Here is a 26,105-nt window from a genome sequence, read left to right on the forward strand (position 1 = left end):
AGCTTCAGGTGCTTGGTAGCTGTGGGTGATCCAAGACTGATTCATCTTGATGAAGGTCAGTCGATCAACTGATTCGGTGGACAGGCGCACCCTGTGATCGGTAACAAAGCCACCAGCAGCACTGAAGGTGCGTTCCGAAAGAACGCTGGATGCAGGACAGGCCAGTAGCTCAATTGCATACTGTGCAAGCTCTGGCCAGTGATCCATCCTCAAGACCCAGTAAGCCAGAAGATTTTCGGTGGGAAAGGTGTCCAAGTCTGACCTTGCCCCTAGGTATTCCTGCACCATGTAAATCAGACGCTGGGGATGGTTGCTGGAACCGATCATACCTTGGGGCTGCGAACTAAAAAATTGTCTGAAAGCATCAGTGAGACGGCCACCTTCTCCACCGCTCCTTCTGACCGATGCCTCAGCAACACGTTGTCCAGGACCAGGAGTTTGTAACCTCCCAGTCTCTGGGAACGCGTTGCACAGACCTTTCTGCAAGGCCTCCCGGAGATGTCTCATCCTCTGCTCCCTCTGCGACGGCAAGATAAGGTCGGCAACCTTACCCTTGTACCGTGGATCAAGGAGAGTTGCCAGCCAGTAATGGTCCCTCTCCTTGATCCGAAGAATACGAGGATCCTTCCGCAGGCTTTGCAGGATCAGGGAGGCCATGCAGCGTAGGTTAGATGAGGCATTTGGTCCGGAGCCCTCTGGGTCACTAAGGACAACATGATCCGCAGCTACCTCCTCCCAGCCACGTACAAGTCCACGGGTTTCTTGGGACTGTAAATCATCCCTACAAGACTGCTGCTGCTGATGCTGAGTGCCAGCCTCCACCTCCATGCTGACACAATCATCCTCCTCCACCTCCTCCTCCTCATCCTGTGTGATGGGTGGCACAGCAGGAACACTGTCTGGATAAAGGGGGCCTTGAGAGGCAAGGAAGTCCTCCTCTTCCTGCCTCTGTTCTGCCTCAAGTGCCCTGTCCATTATTCCACGCAGCGTATGCTCCAAGAGGTGGACAAGAGGTACAGTGTCACTGATGCATGCACTGTCACTGCTCACCATCCTTGTGGCCTCCTCAAACAGTGACAGGACAGTGCATGCATCCCTGATCATGCCCACTGGCGTGGTGAGAAAAAACCGAGCTCCCCTGACCCTGTCCTGGTGCCGTAGTCGCACAGGTACTCATTGAAGGCCCTCTGCTGCGTGTGCAGCTGCTGCAGCATGGCCAACGTTGAGTTCCACCTGGTGGGTATGTCACATATAAGGCGGTTCTTGGGCAGGTTCAACTTCTTTTGGAGCTCAGCCAGCCGAGCACAGGCATTAAATGATCGGCGGAAATGCACACAGACTTTCCTGGCCTGCTCAGGACATCCTGTAAGCCCGGGTACCTGACCAAAAACCACTGAACCACCAGGTTAAGGACGTGAGCCACACAGGGCACATGGGTCAGTTGTCCCTGTTGGAGGGCGGAGAGGAGGTTGGTGCCATTGACAAAACATCTGTCCCAGTGTGGCTCCTGTCCCCCAAACAAACCAGCACAAGCACGGCATGGCATTGTTTTGCCTGCGTGCTTGCGTAGCCCCTGGAACGCCTACGGAGCACCGCTGGTTCTGAGGACAGAGCACTGGAAGAGGCCATGGAGGAAGAAGAAGAGGAGGGGGTGGAGGAGAGAGGTGTATCACAACCAATAGTAGCATTTTGGAGGCGTGGTGGCGGAACAACCTCCAACACTACTGCACCTTGTCCTGCATCCTTCCCAGCTGCCAGAAGAGTGACCCATGGGCCGTGAAAGACAGGTATTGTCCCTGTCCATGCCTGCTGGACCATGAGTCAGCGGTAATATGCACCTTACCACTGACCGCCCTGTCCAACGAGGCAAGGACATTGCCTTCCACATGCCGGTAGAGAGCCGGAATCGCCTTCCGTGAGAAAAAGTGGCGTTTGGGGACCTGCCACTGAGGAACCGCACATTGTACAAACTCATGGAAGGGGGCCGAGTCTACCAACTGAAAAGGCAGCAGTTGAAGTGCTAGCAATTTAGCCAAGCTAGCATTCAACCACTGTGGATGGCTGGGAGTGAACTTCTTTCGCCGGTCCAGCAGCTGGGGTAGGGACATTTGCCTGCTATATTCGGACATGGGTGTATTGCTAGCAGAGTGCCCGGAAGCACTTGGCTGTGACACACCTATTTCTACACCTTCATTCCTCTCAGAGCAGGTTTCAGAGAGGACTGAAGGTCTAGTGGGGTTGGAGATCCCAGCTGATAAGGAGCAAGGAGAGGTCCGCTTTGTTCTTTGGTGTGGGTCTTTGAGGTACGCTTGCCAACGAGCTGCATGGCAGGTCAACATATGTCTGGTCAAGCATGTGGTGCCCAAGCGGCTGATGTTTTGGCCACGCGAGATACGCTTGAGTCATATGTTGCAAATAGCAGCGGTGCGATCTGATGCACTCGTCTCAAAAAAGGCCCACACCAAAGAACTTTTAGAATAACGTGCAGAGGCAGCGCCCTGCACAGGTGGAGCTCTGCGGTGTGATTCAGACGGTGTGCTGCCCCTAAGCTGACCCCCGGAGGGCATCCTGCCTCGTTGGACATGTGCCTCCTCCTCCTTCTCTCTCCTACCAGGCACCCACGTGGAGTCAGTGCCCTCATCATCCCCTCCCTCTTCATCGTTGGAGCAAACCTGGCAGTATGCTGCAGCTTGTGGAACATGACTGCCAGATTTCTGTCCTTCTTGAGCATCCCCTCTCTCTGCGCTCACACTACTGCCTTCCTCTAGCTGAGTATCATCATCAGAGCCTACAAAACACTGGGCATCCTCCTGGAGCATGTACCCAACACTGTGCTCAAAGAGTTCAGGAGACTCCTCAGGAGGACATGGTGGGTCTAGGGAAGGAGTCACTGATGATGACATTGAGAGGAGGGAAGACGATGCGTTGGCAGCTGCTTTGCTAGTACCCTGAGCCTGGGTGAGAGAGGATGAGGAGGATGAAGAGGGCTTGGTCATCCACTCTACCAAGTCGTTGGCATGTTGCGGCTAAACATGTCCAGCTGCCGAAAAGAAGGACAAGCGTGTCCCATGGCCACGTGCTGATGATGACGATGCACCGCGTCCACGACCAGCACTGTTGTCTCTAGACACAGAGCCTGCTTGCCCTCTTTTATCGGCTCGCGCCTGTCTGCCTCTCCTTGCTGGCCTTCCAGACATGGAAATGGCCTGAAGGGAGTTGGGAAAACCAGCAATTGGGTAGTGTATATTGTGCTGGAGGCACACACAACATCCACTAAGGCCGCGTACACACGGGCGGACTGTCCGCCCAACTAGGTTCGTCAAACAGTTTGACAAACAGTCCGTTCAAAATTAGCATGAACGGACTTGACCACACACGACGAACGAACAGTACGCTGAAAACTTGCGCGATGACGTGAACGGCACGTACGACGGGACTCGAAAAACGACGTCCTATACACTGCAATGCAACCTTCGGCGTGTAAATCCTTTCTGAGCATGCGCGGAACTTAGTTTGACGAACAAGCCTACACACGAGCGGACTGTCCGCTCAAACCAAGTTTCAGCGGACAGTCTTACGGAAATTCCGAAAAACTTTGTTCGTCAGACTGTCCGATGAAACTGTCCGCTGAAGCCCACACACGAGCGGACTGTCCGCTGAAACACTGTTCAGCGGACAAAGTTGGGCGAACAGTCCGCCCGTGTGTACGCGGCCTAACTCCTGCAGATGGCAGATGGCTCAATTAGAGAAGAGCTATGTAGGTGGATATAACGGTGTATACTGGGTTCAGAGCACGCAGACAGCACGCACAATCTCCTACAACTGACTGCAAGCTCTATTTAAAATGAGCAAGATAGCTAGCTATATAGATGGATATAGCGGTGTATACTGGGTTCAGAGCACGCAGACAGCACGCACAATCTCCTACCACTGACTGCAAGCTCTATTTAAAACGAGCAAGATAGCTAGCTATATAGATGGATATAGCGGTGTATACTGGGTTCAGAGCACGCAGACAGCACGCACAATCTCCTACCACTGACTGCAAGCTCTATTTAAAATGAGCAAGATAGTTAGCTATATAGGTGGATATAGCGTTGTATACTGGGTTCAGAGCACGCAGACAGCACGCACAATCTCCTACCACTGACTGCAAGCTCTATTAAAAAAGAGAAATATAGCTAGCTATATAGGTGAATATAGCGGTGTATACTGCGGTCAGGGCACGCAGACAACAACCACTACAGAAGAGCAAGAACGAAAAATCAGCCGATAACAATCGGTGTATACTGTGTTGAAGGTACACAGAACACCCACTAACTCCTACAGACGCCAATACACTACACAAGGCCGTCGCACTGGCGGCCTTATATAGTGTGGGGCGTGTACTACACAGCCTGAGCTATGATTGGCCAGAGGCATCTGTGGCACAGTGCATTGTAGGCTGTGAGCGCCACACGAATTTGGCGCGAACGGCCCATAATGTTCGGAATTCGCCGAACGGGCGAACAGCCGATGTTCGAATCGAACATATGTTCGACTCGAACACGAAGCTCATCCCTACTATAGAGTTACAGAGTGTAAAAGAGAAGAGAAGCGCCTCTAAGTGTAGCAATATGATTGGCCTGCACAGAATTCTGACCTCAACTCAATAGAACACCTTTGGGATGAATTAGAGCAGAGCCAGGCCTTCTCGTCCATACCAGTGCCTGACCTCACAAATGCGTTGTACAGTTGAAGCTGTTATAGCTGCAAAGGGTGGGTCAACTCAATATTGAACCCTACGGACTAAGACTGGGGTGCCATTAAAGGTCATGAAAAAAGCACATATATACTTAAATATAGGGTAGGCTTGGTGACCCGAATGGCACACTTAGGTTATAGAGATATTTGCAATATTAATGCTGTGTTTACGGAGATATAAATGTTGATGTAACCCCTATCTGATGTATAGTATGATTACTCTTTATGTGCACAATAAAAATCTTAAAATAAATAAATAAAATTGCTACCCCCTTAAAATAACTCACACACAGCCATTAATGTAGCCTAACGAGTCACCAGCAGGGGCGGACTGACTATTTGGCCACTCGGGGGGGCCCCGGGCCACTGGGGGGCCCCATCAGGGTTGCCAGCCTCAGTAAAACCAGGGACATTATGTAAAAATCTGTCTTTTTTTTTTACATCTGTCTCAGAAATGCCCCTTACCGACATCCTTTTGGTCTAAAGAACCTGAGATTACAGCTGCCCCACCTCTCCAGTACCTTCTCAGCCAATAGAAATATGTCTGTGTATACTGTGTGTACATGTATGTGTATACTGTGTGATTGTATACTGTGTGTGTGCATACTGTGTGGTCCCATAATATCTGATTGCCTGGGGGCCCCATAATCTCCTATTGCCCGGGGGGGCCCATGAGTTGTTAGTCCGCCCCTGGTCACCAGTGTTAATTTTGGCAGCAAATTTCGATTTCGTTTTAGTCTTAGGACTAAAATGGCATTTTAGTTTTAGTTCCATTTTAGTCTTCTGCAATTGTTTTAGTTGTATTTAGTCAACTAAAGCCCCAGTAAATTTTAGTTGAAAAAAATGTCCTACATTTTAGTCGACTAAAATTTCGAGTACATTTTAGTCAACTAAAACTCATTTTTTTTTTTTTTTTGGGGGGGGGGAGAAGAATAGGGGTGAAAATAAAAGGAGGAGAAGACGAGAAATAAGAGGATAACAACACAACTCTGGCCTGACTGGGAACAGTAACAACCCAGGACCAGATATGGGGTATGTGGGACTGGGAGAGAAGTTTCTATGATGCTGTCCCTATATATTACCATTAACCTAGCCTGCTCTCTCTTTGGACTTATATATTATACTATAAAGGGAGTAAGAGGCTAAGGGAATAGAATGAATTGTTATGCTCTTTCTGTTTATTATGTACGAATATGGAAATTCGATGTATGACTCTTAGATTGCTTATGTAAAATTCCATTCTTGCTTATATGAGGAAAAGAAAATGGAAAGGAAAAATAAATAAATAAAGAAATTGAAGAAAAAAAAAAAACTCATTTTGGTTGTCTGAAATCGAATGAGTGTAATTAAATTGTAAAGTATTAGTTAACATTTCTCTACAATTTCCAAACTCATTATATACTGCTGGAGTGAAAAATCTCACATGTTATTATGTAAGGTATTGAGGTATGAACATGCACCCAGTGTTAATTTTGAAGTCAAATTTCAATTTAGTCTTTTGACTAAAATGCCTTTTTAATTTAGTCCCATTTAAGTCTTTTAACTAAAATGCCATTTTAGTTTAAGTCGTATTTTAGTCATCTCAATTGTTTTCGTTTTAGTTGTATTTTAGTCCAACTAAAATAGTATTCGCTTAGTCGACTAAAATGTTTTAGTAATTTTAGTCAACGAAATTAACACTGCGTGTCACATGACATCAGGAAGAGAAAATGGCTAATTGGGCCGAATTTGGACATTTTCACTTAGGGATGTACTCACATTTTTGCTGCCAGCGGTTTAGACATTAATGGCTGTGTGTTGAGTTATTTTGAGGACATATTTACACTGTTATACAAGCTGTACACTCACTACTTTACATTGTAGCAAAGTGTAATTTCTTCAGTGTTGTCACATGAAAAGATAGAATAAAATATTTACAAAAATGTGAGGGGTGTACTAACTTTTGTGAGATACTGTATTTGATTATAATGCATTTGTAGCAATTCCGTGTTATGTAGGATGATGCATAAGGTGAATTAAGGTTAGTCCTGAAATCCTGTGGTATAAAAGAATTCCACAGTGGCTTATGTTAATCTCACACTAAACAGAAATAGGGAGTATATCAGGTCGACGTCTAAAGGCTACATACCCTAAACCACAGTGGAGAGATACTATGGGTGGAGAATGGAGATACTATTGTATGACATTTTTTGCTAGAAGAAGAAGAGCTTGTTGTAGTTTGTCTTTCATGCCCTTACGTATTGCACCTTGGGGCAGCCATTCTCCGTGGGCATGAGGTTGGCACATGTTATAAGGATAAATGGGTACTTAAATAGACTGTTTTAAAGAGTAAAATCCTTCTAAACTTGAAAAATGTAAAATAATCAAACCCACTTTAATCCTTAACAAGGTCATACATTTGATGTTAACACCTGTCCTACACCTTTCAGAATCGGGAGGCCATAATCTCAGTTCAGCCTCAATTGTGAGAAAATCCTCTCTTCTCACACCCTTGTACAGTGATGAAGGTGTGGTAACCTGTTTTTCATAAAACTTGTGTCTGATGTAGAATGTGTTTTGCTTTGCTTTTAAATTCATTTGCTGTATTTGAACTTGTGCTATTAGGAAAGATGCGTAATAGTCTCTAAATAATCAGTAAAGTAACATGTGTTTCCACCTCTTTATTGCTCTGTATCAGATATTTCATATCTTTTCTATTCATTAGAAACATATTATAAAAAACAGTTTATTAAAGCAAAACTGTGGGGACTTAAACCCGTTTACCAGAGTCCATATAGCTGTTGGGTGGAAAGGATGCTGACGTGATGATTGTAATTGGCTGTCACAGTGGTCACGTGATTGGGAGCAGGTCCTGCAGACTGGCCTCTTGGACGAGACCAAGAATTAGAGTACATGAGACAAGACCAAGATAACCACGTGCCCCCTTTCCTGACCAGGCCATTTTTTGTGATACGGCACTGCGTTATTTTAACTGACAATTGTACGGTCCTGCGGCGCTGTATCCAAGTAAAATGTATGTCCTTTTTTTCCCACAAATAGCGGTTTCTTTTGGTGGTATTTGATCACCTCTGTACTTTTTATGCCCTATACACACGGTCGGACATTCCGACCACAAGATCCGTTGGATTTTAGTGAAAACTTGTGTTGCATACACGCGGTCGGACAAAGTTGTTGGAAAATCTGATCGTCGGAATGAGGTGATGTTTGTTGCATACGACGGGACTACGTAGAGGCTAGTAGCCAATAGCTTTGGTCTCGTAATTTAATCTGAGCATGCGGAATTCTCTACAAATGATCGGAAAAAGTCAAATCGGATTTTGCTGTCAGAAAATTTTAGATCCAGCTCTCAAACTTTTTCCATCGGGATTTCCGACAGAAAAGGTCCAATAGAGCCCACACACAATCGTTTTTTCCGACAACATAATCTGATCGGACCTTAACCGTTGGAACTTCTGACCGTGTGTACAGGCCATTACTCTTGCCCTATAACCAGAAAAGACCGACAATTTTGGGGAAAAAAACCTCAATATTTTTTATTTACTGCTATGAAACATATCCATAAAAAAAAACGTTTTTTTTAATCAATTTAGGTCAATATGTATTCTGCTACATATTTTTGATACAAATAAATCCCAATAATCGTATATTGATTGGTTTGCGCAAAATTTATAGCATCTACAAACTATGGGGTTTTTACTGATTTATTTATTTTACTAATAATGGCGGTGAATAGCAACTTTTAGTAGGACTGCGATATTGCGGCGGACAAATCGTCACTAACTGACACTTTTGAACATTTTTGGGAACCAGTGACACTAATACAGTGATCAGTGCTAAAAAAATATCCACTGTCTCTGTACTAATGACACTGTCTGGGAAGGGGTTAACATCAGGGGTGATCAAAGGGTTAACTATGTGCCTAGCATGTGCTTTCTCACGGTGGGAAGGTGTTTTTACCATGGTAAGGCATGGATCCATGTTTCTGCAACACAGGATGAATACCTTCCCTAGTAGCAGAACCGCAATCTGCCTTGTTTACATGGGTAGATCGCGGTTCTGATGGTGTACTGTACAATCGGCGGGTGCCGGCGGAAATCGAGTCTGCCATACCCACCAGTGGGCTCCCGCTGTATGTGAGCGGGAGCAGATCACTGGTGACACATGTGCACGCCCCAGACCCGGAAGTGTCAGATCACATTCTAGGTAAGTGATCTGGCACAGAGAGGCCGCCCTGCCACAGTATATCTGAACAGATGGGGGGGGGGGTCGGAAAGTGGTTCATCAAATTTTCAAAACTTTTAAGTAGACCCATGCATTAAATATATAAGCTTTAGTATTTTAAAGCTTATATGATAGCTGGAGATTATGCCCGTTGTCACCCTGTTAAAAAAGCTACTGATGGAGACTACAAAATCTGCTATGGTTCACTGTTTTCACTATCAGAAAACTTGCCCTGGAAAATGCCATGCAGACATCAACAGGGTGCATGTAGACATGTAGGTCAGCAGCACTGAGATGCAACAAAGGATGAAAAAAGGTGTAAATGTGCTTTAAAATAATTTTTTAATATAAAAATGTTATATTTTTTTATGATACATAGTGATTTAGCAAACTAAACATCATTTAGTTATAGTTTACATCAACTTTAAATTGACACTAAAAAATTACATTCAAGTATGTACTCCTAACTCAAAAAAGTACAGTCTTTTGTTCTAAATTCCTTTTTTTTTTTTTTGGTGCCGTGATCTGCCTTTCTGTTAGCCCTTGTACACACGGTCGGAGAATCCGTCGGAATGTGTCCTATTGGACCGTGTTGTCGGATAATCCGACTGTGTGTGGTATGCATCGGACTGATTCCGTCTGAATATCCGTCGGACCCAATTTTCCAACTTGGAAATATTTCCCGACAAACTAGTCCGATCGGACATACTCCGATCATGTGTAGAGAATTCCGATCGGACAAAGTGCCACGCATGCTCAGATCAAATTCCTACACCAAAGCTATTGGCTACTAGCCTGAACGTAGTCCCGTCGTAACGAAATAACATCATCACGTTCTGAATGATCGTATTTTCCGACAACTTGGTCCGACCGTGTGTATGCAACAGTTTCGGACACAATCCGTTGGACAAAATCCAACAGATTTGATTGGCAGAATGTCCGACCGTGTGTACAGGGGCTTAGAGGGTGACTATGTTCGTTCTCCATAGTCCCACTGTATTCAGGAACGTAGTCAGCCTATCTTACTCACAGACACTCTCCATCCAATCTGACAGAGTTTGAGCTATTTTCCAAAGAAGAATGAGCAAAAATTTCATTCTCTAGATGTGCAAAGCTGGTAGAGACATAGCCAAAAAGACTTGCGGCTGCAGTTGCAGGGAAAAGTGGTTCTACAAAGTATTGACTCAGGGATGCTGAAAAAAAATGCACGCCACACTTTTCACATATTTTTTTATAAAATATTTCGAAAACCATTTATCGTTTTCCTTCCACTTCACAATTATGTGCCATTTTGTGTTGTTCTATCACATAAAATCACAATAAAATACATTTACGTTTTTGGCTGTAATGTGAGAAAATGTGGAAAATGTCAAGGGGTATGATTACTTTTTCAAGGCACTCTATATGCATATGACCTGTGGAAAGGGGTTAGTTCTTCGTATTCAGGATTTTCCCTTTTTTTGTGTATTTGATTGTGCACTGTTACTTTACATTTTTTATTTTACTTTTTTATTCACAAGCCAAATGAATGTCAAAAAATTAGGCTATGAGAGTCTTTTCTGGCAAAATAACAGGTCCAGGATAGTTAAAATGAGCTTCAATAATGACCAAAAGCCATTTAGCAGAGTTAAGTAGCTGCATTATTCCATTTAGCTACTTATGTTCCAAAGAGGGCTTTCCCCTCGCCCAAGAGTGTGAACATGTTCCAGAGACTCCAGGTCTTTGTATATGTCTTGCGTTGATTTTGCTCTGTAATAATCAAATCTTCCATCCTATTGGTGGAGGATACCTTCCCCAGCCAAGTAGCCGTGGTCGGCAGGCATTGTTGTTTCCAGAGAAGAGGTTGCAGGTCTTAGCCCTTGTACACACGGTCGGACATTCCGATGGACAATGTCCGATAGGACTGCGTTGTCGGATAATCGGACAGTGTGTGGGCTCCATCGGACTGTTTCCATCGGAGTATCCGATGGACCAAGTTATCCAGCTGGGCTATAAAATTTTCCGACAACATGATCCGATCGGACTTTATCCGATCATGTGTAGAGAATTCCGATTGAACAAAGTGCCACGCATGCTCAGATCAAATTCCTACACCAAAACTATTGGTTACTAGCCTGAACGTAGTCCAGTCGTAATGAAATAACGTCATCACGTTCTGAACGATCGGATTTTCCGACAACTTTGTCCGACCGTGTGTATGCAACAGTTTAGGACAAAATCCGTCGGACAAAATCCAACGGATTTGGTTGTCAGGATGTCCGACCGTGTGTACAAGGGCTTAGCGTTGTTAAGTGAATGTTGTATAATGGACTTTTTATAGGTTTTAGCAGGGATATTCAATGCATGTAGCAGAAACAATGCTGGATCGGTAGGTATCTCGCGCCCCGTGAACGTCTGAGTAACCGTGCAGGCAGCTGTCCAAAAATCTGTCAGTTTAGGGCAGGACCAAAAGATGTGTAAGATTGTCCCTTTGTCCCCTGGGCATCGCCAGCAATAGTCTGATGTGTCAGGGAAGATTATAAGGAGTCTACTGGTTAGTATTTTGAAATTGGTTTCTTGTATTTTGGTGCATATAGATGATTTGAGGGAAAATCTGATAATATTTTGTTTTTGTTTTGGGGTGAAAGTGCGGTGTAGATCTGTTTCTCATTTTACTAGACATGGTAAACATGGTTGTTCCAGGGGGTGTGTTCAGTAGTGAATATGTTTTGGAGAGGACCTAGGGTAGGTGATCGGGGCCCGAGCAATATTTCTCAAAGGTAGTTAACTGACCAGTGAAGTTCTGGGGGTTAGGGACGGTGTGTGTATTTTTGCTGCACTCCAAAATAGTAATTGAAATGGGCCTGAGGTATCCATTAACTCCAGCATGGAAAGCCAATGTCCAGCAACCACAAATTTTTAGGAGTTTTCATAGTTTGAGTTACGTAGAGTTTTGAATTCCGTAGACGGGAGTCCTGGTGGAAAGCGGGGGTGTCCCAGGAATGGTGATAGTGGTGAATCTTATGTTGTAAGTGAAGCCAGCTGAGTGGCTTGGGAGCCCTGTAATAATGTGGTCCCTATAATTGGCTGAGATTTTAGCTTCAGAGGAAGGGATTCGTAACACCATAATGCACTATTCAGGGGGATGTTAGTTTGGTCTTTTTCTATCTGGACCCAGAGTTTGGACACAGAGTGGCATCGCCAATTGGTGATCCTGCCAAGATGGATGATTGCTTGGTAGTACATTCGAACATTGGGTAATGCCAGACCACCAAATTGTTTTGGTAGAGACAATTGAGTATGGGGAAGGTGGGGTTTTTTATATGCCCAGACGAAGCGGGTGAAAAGAGCTTGGACTTGCTGGAAATAAGAGGGAGGCATGCTCAAGGGTAGAGCTTGGAAAAGGTACAGGTATTTTGGTAGGATACTTATTTTTAAGAGGTTGCATCTACCAAACCAGGAGTAAAGGCCGTTATGCCATTTGTCCAATAGAATCTGGGTCTTGGCTAGAAAAGGGAGGAAGTTGTGCTCATAGATACAGGACAAGTCAGACGGGATGTGGGTACCTATAAATTTCAAGTAGAACTTCATCCATTTGAAGCGAAAGTTAGATTGTAGATTAGGTAGGCTATGTGGGGGCAACAACACTCCCATAGCTTCAGATTTAGAGAAGTTTATTTTTAGGTTTGAAAGTGTGCCGTATAAGTCAAATTCTCGTAGAAGGTTCGGTAGCGATATCGTAGGGTTTGTCAATGAGAAGAGCAGGTCGTCTGCATAAGCAGAGATCTTATGTTGAGTTCCACCGACCAATAAGCCTTGTATATCTGGGTTTAGTATAATTTTACTGAGGAATGGTTCTAAAGAGAAGGCAAATAGGAGAGGGTACAGTGGGCATCCCTGTCTTATCCAGTTGCCAACAGAAAAGGGATCACAGAGGATTCCATTCGTCTTCACCTGGGCTGTCGAATTGGAGTAGATCTTGGCTATCCAGCCACACATCGTCTCTCCTAGTCCGATATGCCGAAGTACTGAGAACATGAAAGTCCAATTTACTCGGTTGAATGCCTTTTCGGCATCAGTGTTCAGAAAAACACATGGTGTGTTTGTAGAGTTTGCTACATGGAGGAGGTTCAAAATTTTGGTTGCATTATCCCTTGCCTCTCTGGATGGGATAAAGCCCAACTGATCAAGGTGAATCAGCTTCTGGAGATGTTGGGCCAGGCGGGTAGCCAAGATCTTGGTGAACAACTTGAAGTCTACATTTAGGAACTAAATAGGTCTGTAGCTGCCACACGACGTGGGGTCTATCCCTTCTTTGTGGATTACAGAGATGTGAGCCCTTAGGGTAGATCTCTAGGGAAGATCGTTTCAGATCTGACATATAGGATAGGATAGGTTTTTTGAAGTATTGTATTGTATAGCCATCTGGGCCCGGGGCTTTACCTGGTTTCATTGCTCCCATGGCTTGCTGAAGTTCCTCCAAAGTTACAGTATTAGGGAATCCAATTCTTCCCGAATTTCAAGCGATAGAGAAGGGAGTTGGGAGGACGCCATATAGTCTTCTATAGTAGCTTGAGGCAGTGGTCTGTTTGGTAGTTTATAGAGTGAGGAATAGAAATCTCGAAATTCCTGTGTAATTTGCATGAGTAATACAGCTTTTTGGCCTCTAGAGGTTATTATTTGGGGGCTATAAGTGGATAACTTATGTTCCCTGACCATTTTCGCCAACTGCTTCCCGCATTTGTTACCCGACTCGTAGTTAGTTTTGCAGTAGAATTGTAGTGCCGCTTTAGCCTTGTAGTATAATAGGTCGGTGATCTGCTTGCGTAGCAGCCCAAGATCCATTTCCAAAGTAGGAAAGGTAGAGTGTTTGTGTCAAGATTCGGCGATAGACAATTTGTTAAGGAGTTGAGATAGTTGTTCATTACGTTCTCTTTTAATTCGCAAGCCGTGCTTAATGAGTGCACCTCTAAGAACCGTTTTGTGTGCTTCCCATAAGGATCCTGGGGCACAATCTAAGTGGTCATTTGTTTGGAAATAATAATTCAGTTCCTTAGATACATCTACTAACACCTCGGCTATCTGGAGGAGGCTCTCGCACAGGCGGCAAAAGCGGTGCTTGGGGTAGGAAGCTCCGGAAAGTGTCAGGAAGATGGAAGCATGGTCAGACCAAGTGATATGACCTATTGATGAGTCACTTACAGCATGGAGCTGAGCATGAGGAATCAGGAAATAGTCTATCCTAGTATAAATTTTGTGTGGGGAAGAGTAAAATGTGTAGTTCCGTTTTCCAGAATGTTGCAATCAATTGGGCTTTATTAATCGTGTCAGCTATCCTTCTCAAGCAGGGCTGGACTGGGACAAAAATTTGACCCTGGACTTCATCCAGACCGGCCCACTTTAATTTTGCAAACACGCACAAAAACAGTATAAACTGTACGGAATTGCGCAAACAAGTCCCTAGAGAGCCCCCCTTACATCAGGGTCCCCAGAGAGCCTCTGTGTTACATCAGGGTCCCCAGAGAGCCTCCCCCTTACATCAGGGTCCCCAGAGAGTCCCTCCTTACATCAGGGTCCCCAGAGAGCCTCTGTCTTACATCAGGGTGCCCAGAGAGCCTCCCTCTTACATCAGGGTCCCCAGAGAGCCTCCCCCTTACATCAGGGTCTCCAGAGAGCCCCCCCTTACATCAGGGTCCCCAGAGAGCTCCCCCTTACATCAGGGTCCCCAGAGAGCTCCCCCTTACATCCAGGTCCCCAGAGAGCCCCTCCCTTACATCCGGGTCCCCAGAGACCCCCTTCCTTTACATCCGGGTCCCCAGAGAGCCTCCCCCTTACATCAGGTTCCCCAGAGAGCCTCTCCCTTACATCAGGTTCCCCAGAGAGCCCCTCCTTACATCAGGGTGCCCAGAGAGCCCCTCCTTACATCAGGGTCACCAGAGAGAGGGCAGGCAGTGAGAGCTGCCTGTCCACTCTCCAGCTCTCCCATGCTGCTCGCCACATGGCTGCAGAGAGCCCATGGCCCGGTAGTGGGCCGGGACCCTGTGGTTGGGGACTCCTGGTCTGACTCAGGGCTATGGGCCCCAGATTTGGGGCTATAGCCCCAAATGCCCCCCCTAGCAATGCCACTGAAACCGGCCCACCCAGCCATCGGCCCACCGGGAAACTCCCGGTAGTCCCGATGGCCAGTACATGCCTGTTCTCAAGGGTCTTGGTGGGACTGAGGAAGAGCCAGAGGAGGTGTCCTCTGAGGGTATCAAAGGGAAATTAAAGTCTCCACCCAGGATCAGCTGTCCCTCTGTGAAATCTAGGAGCCTCTCCAGGGTAGTCCGGAGAAAAGCATCCTGGCGTTCATTGTGGGTATATATGGTTGCCAGGGTTACCTGTACGTCGCCTATAAAGCCCTTAAAGAAAACGTAGCGTCCTGCGTGGTCATTAATAGAATCCTGGTATTTCCAGGCAAGTTTACTGGATAACAAAATGGAGACCCCTTTCGACTTGGCTGCTGGGTTAGTGGAGTGATACATCAGAGGGTAAAACCTATTTTGGAGGACTGTAAGTTTGTCAATCGTAAAGTGAGTTTCCTGTATGAAAGCACATCCGCTGATATAAGTAACAAACTTATATCAGAATATAGCTTCCAAAAAACTGTGAGAACATGCCAGCCTACGTAGGGGAGAGGTTAGTCAGGGCCCAAGAGTGGAGGACCTAATCTCCCCACCCATCCCAGCAAAAATTAAAAGCATAACCATTATTACATATGCTATAAAAGAAAAATAATAAAGAAACAAATGAGTACACTACAATCACAAGGAAATGTATAGTGCAAAGAGTCCACTCCTAGACTGCGTGTGTTCCGTGAGGTTTATCCCCTCTGGGCCCAGTTGTCAGGTCATGCATGGGAATATGCAGGGTCACCGATATAGCTCGTTACCTCAGGAGGACCACCTCAAGGAAGACCATGCACCCCGTGCATGGTCACATGTAATGACCCTGGTAAAAAGAGTAAACTACGCTATTCAAAAAGCCTTCCCTAAAAGCAGCAACTCTAATCATAATACTCCGATGATATAAGCTATGTGTAGTGGTGAGCTGTGCTAAAAAAACAAAAAAGTGTATTAAATTAATATCTAAAATTAAAATTATATAGGCTAGAAGAAGAAGGGGACAGGATAACCTGACTGAATGAAAAAATAAATTATCACCCCATCTAAATCAATTCATGTGATTGAAGAACATAAGTGATCAATGATAAAAAATATATGTTGAATAAAATGTGAACATTAATTAATATATAATTGAATACATAAATGGTATAAATGAATCATCAAATAAATATGTAAAAAAAAATCTAAATGAAAATACTAGTGTCAGGTCACGTGAAAAAATATCACCCAATAGGACTTAACAAGAATCCTCAAATGAAGACAAATTAAAATGAAAGGAAATGTAAGTGCCTTCCTAAATTCATTATAAAGCCATAGTGAAAAAAAAATTAAATTTCATTAAATTTGTAAACAAACAAAAAGGAAAAGAAGAAATTAATCCACTAAAGTCCCAAAAATTGATGACAAACAACAGTAGTGGTGGTTCGTCCAGAGTGAAATTGGAAAACTGACACCCACGTCACTTTGTGCAAACAGAGATCCGATAGAAGCACCTCCCCCAATGAGAAAATGGGGCCGCTTATCAGAACTGGAGATCTCAGTATTAAGTGAGATCAAGAAGGCATATATAAAAAAGGATCTGGATAAACCGTCACAGGAACCACACCGGACTCTCCTCAATGTAAATTCCAATCAGTCAAACGATGGTGCCACAATTCATATAAAGGAACAAAGAAATACTTGCATAGCGTAAAAAACCTTTATTTATTTAGTTTATAAAATAAAACCAGTACACTCACATATGCGCAGAAATTCTGAGTGTTTTTCAAAATTCAAGCCGGCCGGCTCTCGGCTGCCGCCCGCACTTCCGGGTTTGGCGTAGAATGCGGTTTCGTCACAAGACAGACATATTCACGGGGGCCCAAGAGTGGAGGACCTAATCCTCCCACCCACCCCAGCAAAAATTAAAAGCATAACCATTATTACATATGCTATAAAAGAAAAATAATAAAGAAAAAAATGAGTACACTACAATCACAAGGAAATGTATGGTGCAAAGAGTCCACTCCTAAACTGCGTGTGTTCCGTGAGGTTTATCCCCTCTGGGCCCAGTTGTCAGGTCATGCGTAGGAATACGCAGGGTCACCGATATAGCTCGTTACCTCAGGAGGACCACCTCAAGAAAGACCATGCACCCCAGTGAGTGCATGGTCACATGTAAAGACCCACCTTTTCCTGGGTGTGCAGATGGACGGGCAACAATTCTAGTAACTGCACGACTCCCGATAAGAGCATCAGGGCACATAACTAAAAAAGGCTGCAGCGTTGATAACAGTTATAGTGTGACAGCCTGTCGAGGGAGACTCCTCTCACCTCCAGTGTGACCATCCAAACCCCTGTCTACAGGCAAATGGGCGGGTGCTTTGCATTTTGCCCAGTTCTGTTAAAACTCCAAATGGAGGCAACTTCACCTCGTTCACTTCCCTGTGATGGGGGTGACATTGCTTCTTATTGAGGACTTCCTCGGCATCCCCTCCCAGTACAGGGTGAGTGCACACTCGTCCCAACCCCCCCGAGGTAATCCCGAGAGTGGGAGGGAGTGCCACTCCAAAAGACATCCCCAGGACAGCCCCCCTTCTCATCACATTCCCCTGAAACAATCAGAGCATAATAGCATATTGCATGGAAACATTTACTATATATTTAGCAATGTTTTAGTCACCTGGGTAAATAGTAAGGCTATAGTTCTATATCAGGTAGTGGTACTGGCGTGACACCAGTGCAAATATTAAGGCACAAAGACCTTCAGGATTGTTGTGTGGGGTATGGGAATGATCAAAGTCAGTCCTCGCCGGTCCCCTGGGGCCACAAACACTTCATAGTGCAGATTTAGTTGGGTAGCTCATTATTTGGCATCACGAGGAGGGTGCTAATTGCTGGGGGTGATATCCCGGCAAAAGGAAGCTTCGTCCGGAATCATTGCAATACATCCATAAAAGGAAAGATGAAGTGTGAGCCAGGATAAGGTTCTGTTCCAGGAGTGTCAGGGGAATAGGGGAGCAGTGGGATAGGGTACACCTTCAGTGAAGCTGCTCGGTAGTGGGCTCAGTGGGGGTGCTAACTGCAGGGTGGAAATGATTCAAGACTCATGTGGTTCCTCTGGGGATTGCCATTGTGAGTGGCGGCGGCTCCTCTGAGGTCTGGGCTGGAAGTTGCCTCCATGCCCGGAGGGGCCCGGGCATCCAAACGGTCTTGGGAGGATGGTTAGCCAGTTTGGGACTTCAATCGGATTATCCCCCAGGAAGGTAAATAGGGCTGGGAGGGATTCCGGCGTTCTCAGAGTGAATGACCGTTGATCCTTCCGGAATGTAACTGAGAGGGGAAAACCCCACCAGTATGTGAAATCCAGCCACCTGGCCAGATCAAGGAGCAGTCGGAGCATGGCTAGGTGCTGCAACGCAGCTCTGCAGAGGTCTGGATGTATCTTGATCAGGGCTCTGTAAATTCCAGGTTTCCTACCTCCCAGGCCTTCTGGACGATGTTCTCCTTGTGGGTGTAATGATGCAGCCTACAGATCACATCCAGGGGTCCGGTGGGGTCATTCAATCTAGGGCCCAGTGCCTTGTGGATCCCGTCTAACTCCACTCGTTCTGGCAGGTTCACCCCCGCTATGCATTCAAAGATGTCTGTTACCGTGGCCTCTGGCAAGCCCTGGAGCTACAAATTGTTGCGGCGGCTCCAGTCCTCCATGTCTTAGAGGTGCAACTGCAGGTGCATTGCCACCTCTATGTTGTGCTTCCAGAGCAGACACTCATTGGTCCAGCATGAAGAGCGAGGCTGCCCCCATTGTGAGTCTGGGGGAGAGCGCCTGTACCTCCTTTCTCACGACCCGAAGTTCCTGCCTATGGGCTGCCTCAACCTGCCCGATGAGAGACTCTTTCAGACTTAGTTGGCAGGGCTTGGAGGAGTGTCCACAATTTAATGTCCTCTCGGTAGGTCGCGGGTAGGTAGGATGACGATCTGCGTGGGTCCAATAGGAAGGCTGGCGGGATGTCAGGGTAAGCCTATAAGCTCGTGGACGCTGCAGGACAGGCAGGCGAGCCATGGGAGGCATGGTTCCCCGAGGGAACAGCATGTGGATCTGCCATCTTGAGCTCCAGGGATTGCAGCCGAAATAATCGCTGGATCTCACCCGTGGAAGGAGTAGAGGGAGTGGGTTTAGTGGAATAGGGGTTCCTCTTGGCCAATTTCCTCTTAGGAGTGTGCATATTGTGCTGAATCAAACCGAAAAGGCTGGCGTGGATAGGAGAAGTTCGGGAGCTCAGCAAACACAAGTGTCTATCCGGCCATGTCCAGACCACGCCCCCTGCTGCTGACTTTTAATAATTGGACACTTACCAGTCCTGGAGTTCAGCGATGTCGGCACTACAGATAATGTTGCTGCTGCTATCACGGAAACACTACTGCGCATGTGCAAGGCTCTGCTCCGCTCCTCTCTCCTACTGGTCCGGTGGCAGGGGAAGGAGGAGGGAGCCCCGTCGATGATGTCAAAGGCCGCGGCCCGGACTACCGGAAGTGGTATCAGGATACCTGTAAAAGACAGGTATCCACTCCCCCTTCCCCCCTGAAAGGTGCCAAATGTGGCACCGGGGAGGGGGGGTGGCTTTCAGGCAAATGAACGGAAGTTCCACTTTTGGGTGGAACTCCACTTTAATTAGAAAGGTGAACGGAGGGGAAGGGGAGCTTGACCAGCACAGAGAGTAATTAGACACTCTCAGGTGAGAGGGCTATGATGTGCAAGGAGATGGTGGCGGGATGGGGTTGTGGTAGGGAACTAACTCTTCTGGGTTGTCACATATTCAAAGTTCAAAAGCATAATGCAAATAAATAAATTTACAGTATCTGTTCCAACTAATAGAATCCTTCCATCCATCTTACTTTTAATGATTGCTATAATTCTTGGCAGGAATCCACCAAACCATGTTGTATGGTTAAAAGTACTCCCTGGAAAAACAATAATTATATCTTGATTATTACCACTTAGTTGTGACAGATTAATTACTACTACATTGACTATACATCAACTGTTGGCGTATTTGGCATCCTTTTTGGCACATCATTTAGTAAAGCTGTGATTATACATTAGTCTCTTCGCAGATGAATGTTTTTGATGGGTTTATGATTATTTGTGGGGTAAATAAGTGGGGGAAAAAACAAACAAAAGAGCAGTGCAATGGAAATTTCAATGTTAATGGGTTTAATCAATGACAACAGTGCAGTACTTGCAAATAAGTTGAAGTTTGTTTAAAAATCTTTGCAGAGCCCTGAAAACTAGACACGAGTGCCGTCAATAAATTCGTTTCGTTCCGTTCCATTCCAGTTCATGTTAGAATTAATTCGTACTTCGTATTTCGTGTCCAAAATTCAATTTCAATTCGTACGAAATACGAATTGTCGTTAGGTTCGTTAACTTGTACGAACGTTCTTTACGATGAATTTAAAGCAAAAAAATATATACCTCAATATGACAATATGTCCAAATTTCGTTACTACGGAAACAACACGTGACTTGGTTGAACAATCAGAGGTTTTCTTCTGCTGCTGAGGCCTACAGGGCAGGCCCGATCATGTGACTTCCCTTTGTGGGTTAGTTAGTGTAGTGGAGCAGATTACACGATTATTTCTCTGTGCATCTGAGCGAATATCTTTGCAATCCTTAGCTTTTCATTGTTCATTTTAGTTTATATCAGTTGTAGTTTGCAAGTGTATCATCTCTTAAGCCGCGTACACACGGGCGGACTGTCTGGCCAACTAAGCTTGTCAGACAATCCGACAGACAGTTCGTCCTACTTTTGAATGAACGGACTTGACCACACACGATTAACAGACAGTCCGTTGAAAGCTTGCGCGATGACGTGTACAGCACGTACGACGGGACTAGAAATACGACGTCCAATACACTGCAATGCAACCTTTCGCCGTGTAAATCCTTTCTGAGCATGCGCCATACTTAGTCCGTCCAACTTGCCTACTCACGAGCGGACTGTCCGCTGAAACCAAAGTTGGACGGACTGTATTACGGAAATTCCGAAAGACTTAGTCCGCCAGACTGTCCGCTGAAAAAGTCCGCTGAAGCCCACACACGAGCGGACTGTCCGCTGAAATGTGTTTCAGCGGACTAAGTTGGACAGACAGTCCGCCCGTGTGTACGCGGCCTTAGTGTTTAGTTTCTGGTTTTATTCGTTTTTTGTTTGTTTTTGAGAGATCTTTTTTTTTTTCATTTCTTGTTTCATTTAGTTACTATTTTGTTATTTTCTGTTGGTATAATATTTTTTGTACATTTTGTGATTTTGGTGTTAGTTTGCTGCAATCAAAATCATATTTTTTTTTGTCTACATTTTTCTAACTTTTAAAGGAAAAAAAAAAATGAGCAGCAAACAAGGCCAAAAAAGCAGTAAGAGTGCTGCTGGGAGAGGGAGAGCTATGAGCCGTGTACATGAGCAGCAGGTGGGACGTTCTGTCTCTGCGCCCTCTGAGCTCAGCTCACCTCCCATAAAGCTGAGGCGACTGGGAGTGAAGACTGCTGGTGGTAAAGAGCCTGGCAAACAGCAGACATTTGCATGTCGCCAGCTGTTCCAGGATTTACCTCCTAGAACCAGCAGCACAATTCATAGCAAAAGTGGCGCTACCACCATGGGCGTCCGCAGAACTTTTTTCAGGGGGGGGCATAATTTTAGGTCACCCATGCTCCACCCCTTTTTGACAATGCCATGAAGCTGAGGGGCTGTCATTATCACATATAGCACAGGCATGTGCCCATCAAATTTGGTCTGTACAGTACGGGGGGGGGGGGACAATATGTGTATATATAGGGGGTGGATGGCATTAGTATATACAGGTAGGAGGGTGGGTGTATATAGCTGTATTCAGGCAGATGATGTATATCTGCAGTCAGTGATGATGGAGGAAGGTCTCTATATACAGGAAGGAAGGTGGGTATATACATCTACCTGTATATAGAGACCTTCTCCCTCATCACTGACTGCAGATATATATAATCTGTCCTGTATACAGGACAGATGATGTACAGTATATCTGCAGTCAGTGATGATGGAAGAATACAAGGAGGAAGATGGATGTTGGGTAGATAAGGGTCCGAGCGATGTCCATCAGCTGGATATATAAGGTGGTCTGGGGGTGATGCAGGCTGGCGGGAGTAAGGGGCTGAGATTTAGTCAGATAGTGATGTTTATAATTAAAAAAATAATAAAAAAATATTGTGCACATCTACTAATATATACAACAATACATAATACAAAATTGGTACGTAAAGAAAACATCCTCTTTATGTACTTTATGTATGTCCAGATAATGTGAAATGTATTTATGACAATTCATGTAACCCTGTGTTATCCAAGCTCTGAGTCTGCACCATCAGAAGTGCAAACTCACCACATAAACACAGTCAGCACATGAATGGTACTTTCACTTTATCTGTACAGAGTGATTGGGGGATGTTTATATGGATAGGGCTGTGTGCCAGTTTGGGAGATATCTGCTGCACTCATCTATCTCTTCATTCTCCTTGTCTTCATATCACTGATCACAATACCTACAAGATAAATCCTACAGAAATGTTGTCAGCTTGTCTTCCAAGGAGACTTTACTTAGTAAAACACTGATCTCACCTCCTCCCTGTAGTGTGAGTGGACATCCCGACCAGCAGTAGATACAGGGAGCTCCTCCCCCTCAGCCCACTGCACTGGTGATCGGAGGGGGGGGGGGGGAGGGGGTGAGTCAGATCTCACAGTGCAGGAGACGGAGGGAGAGAAGAGCTTTGGAGGTTCTAAATACATACACCGCTGGCACAGGTTATGTATTTAGAAGCTCCTGTCCCCACAGTAGCAATTGTACCCCCCCCCCCCCATCCACTTACTCTGGGTCCTCAGTCCACCCCTGGTAAGAATGAAGGAGACTGGTTCCATCGGCTAGATGTGCTGTTGTGCAGATTCATTGCCACGCCAGTTCTCACAGGATATGGGGGCCCTGCCAGGGGGGGTCACTCGCCCCCCCTTGCCCCTACCTGTGGACGCCCATGGCTACCACCTCTGCCACTGCTGCTGGTAACATGCTGCCCATTGGTACCTTTTATGGAAGAGGGCAGGCCAAAGGGGTTCCCAGTGCACATACATTTGTGCAGCCAAAGCTGGAGATCCTGGCCATGCAGCAGGAAACATGTCAGGAGGCCGAGGCTCATGATGATGTCACCACCACCATTGCTGCCAGTGCCATCACCATCAGCACTACAGGGAGCTTGGCAGTGGTCAGCAAGGAGACAGAGTTTACTGCTTCTAATGATCACTGTTCCCTTGGCAATGTGAAAGAGGTGGAAGCAGGCTTTCCTGACATTGTTGTAGACAAATGTAATTTCCAGCCCTCTACCCATGTTGGCACCACCGACAGCCCAGAAAGTATCTCCCCTCAGTCCCCACTACTTTTTTCTTCTGAAAAGACCCCTGCCCAAGTGCTTTCTAAGCCTCCAGCATCAGAATGGTCCAATGCAACCATTAGACCTCAATCCATCACAGCACCCAATATACCTGGGATGTTCAGGTCTCTTCCTCCCGCTCCTGCCGAACCTCGAAAAAAGAGTGTGATCACTGCAGTGGAACGTATTCCATCAGGCAGTGTCCGAGGTGGTGGCTGCCGTTCCAGCATTTGGCAGCATTTTCAAAGAATTGGTGTCGGTCAGAAGGCCAAATGCAATCACTGTGGCAGGAAGGTCAGCTGGGGCCGAGACATAGGGCATCTCAATAACAGTGGCATGAACCAGCACATGCGTGTGCACCACCATGCAGTGCTGTTAGGGGAGAAAAGTATCATGGCCACTCCTCCAAACACCAAAAGGGGAACCAATAGTGGCACCGCCACAGCCACCATCCCGCATCCAATCCATACCAGCCAGGCCACTCTGGAAGATTTTGGTGGCTTTCAGAGTAAGGGTATGACTCGGGCGCAGGTGCATAAAATAACACGCCTGATTGGCCAGCTCATTGCAGTTGGAGGAGCACCTTTCAACATGGTGGAAGGTGAGCCCTTCAAGCAATTGATGCAGGCTGTTGCACCACAGTACCGTGTGCCATCACGTAAGACCTTCAGCCAAACTGTGGTGCCAGCCTTATACAGGTCTTGTGTCGGGGTGCTCAAGGAGGAGATTGGAAGGGCAGGTGGACAGGCAGTGCACCTGACCACTGACCTGTGGAATGCGTGTAGTGCCCAGCATGCCTTCCTGTCCCTGACGGCACATTGGTGGCAGGCCAAGGTGTCCCATGATGTAGTTCAAACATCTGGATCCTCGTCAGTAGTTGACAAACATGGGTACCGTTCCTTCCTCCTGCACGCTGAGGTGCTTGATGAAAAGCACACAGCGCGAAACATCCTGCAAGCCCTGCAGAAAATGTTGTTGCAGTGGTTTGGACAGGCAGACAGCAACTACCGGATTGGCTATGTTGTCACTGATGGAGGCAGCAACATGGTCAAGGCTGTAAGGGATGGCAGCTTTGTGGGTGTGCGCTGCTCAGCCCACCTTCTCCACCAGGTGGTAACTGACAGTTTTTGGTTGGTGGAGACCATATCTGGTGGCGATGGAAGGCTGTCCAAAGTGGTGGACTCCTGTCGAAAGATGGCTGGCCACTTCCATCGGAGTGTGAGGGACAGCCACCTCCTCAGGGTGGAAAATAGGAAGGCAGGCCTTCCAGAACACTGTCTAAAACAGGATGTGGGGACTAGGTGGAATTCAACCCTAGCAATTCTGGAACGCATCCTTGAGCAGCAGAAGGCTCTCCATGCCATGGTCTGTGATCATAACATTGGCATAGAGAGACCTTTAGGCAGGGAGGACTGGGCCATAATCTGGCAGATTGTGGCAGTCCTCAAGCCTTTCCTCTCTGTCACAGAACACCTAAGCCGCGAGGATGCCAGCATTGGTCATGTGCTCCCACTCTTCAACCACCTTCAGAGCAAATTGGAGCGATTCAAGTCGGCTGAGGAACCTTTGCCTGGTGGTGGCCCTCAACCTGATGTGTTGGCTCTGCTAAACACATTTCTGATGGAGTTGGGCAGGCGCACGCAGGAGTTGACCGCCTCTTGCCCAGAACTGATGCTGGCTGCCATGTGTGACCCTCGCATCAAGGGCAAAATGGCTGTGCAGTGTAGTGCTCTGACAACATGGTGGGACAGACTAATCGACAGGGTGCATCAGAGGGAAAGGCAGATGGTAAGTCTGGGAAAAGAGGAAGAGGAGGAAGAAGATATTGAAGACCCCCTCTCCCATGCATCATCTACATCTAGTGAAGTGAGCAGAGCTCCTGCCAGCGGAGCATCTTCTGTCTTGGCTGAGGCACTTGACACCCTAGTGGGAACCTCCAACATAGTGCACCCCAAGAAACCCATATCAGCAAAGGAGGTTGTCATGTCCTATTTGTCAGCCCCACCAGTGCACCCCACCACAGATCCAATGTTTTTTTGGCAGGGGAAGAGCGAGGAGTGGCCTGCCCTCGCAGATATTGCCAAGGAGCTACTGTCCTGCCCTCCGACAAGTGTCCAGAGTGAGCGGGTGTTTTCTGTGACGGTAAACATCCTCTCCCCCCAAAGATCCCAGTTGTCCCCCCAGCTAATGGAGCAGTTAGCATTTTTGAAAATCAATTTGCCAAAGCTGGGGTACCCCTCCCTCACTCTGAACATTCCTTGAACTGACTGTCTGCAGCAGAGATGGCCATTTGGTCTTAGTAGTTGGTCCCTGTCCCTCCTCCACACAATCCCTCCCCTCGCTTCTCATCTACCCCTATTTGCTTGTGACATCATCTGGGATGGACGAGAAGAGAGTGCCCTGATGTGCCCCAATGTGCCCTGATGTTCCCCAATGTGTCCCAATGTGCTCCAATATGCCCTGATGTGCCTGATGTGCCCCAATGTGCTCCAATATGCCCTGATGTGCCCCAATGTGCTCCAATATGCCCTGATGTGCCCTGATGTTCCCCAATGTGCTCCAATATGCCC

Source organism: Lithobates pipiens, unplaced genomic scaffold, assembly GCF_037356315.1.
Source record: "Lithobates pipiens isolate NorthernLeopardFrog02 unplaced genomic scaffold, aLitPip1_a1.2 Scaffold_13, whole genome shotgun sequence".
In the NCBI taxonomy this organism is placed as follows: domain Eukaryota; kingdom Metazoa; phylum Chordata; class Amphibia; order Anura; family Ranidae; genus Lithobates; species Lithobates pipiens.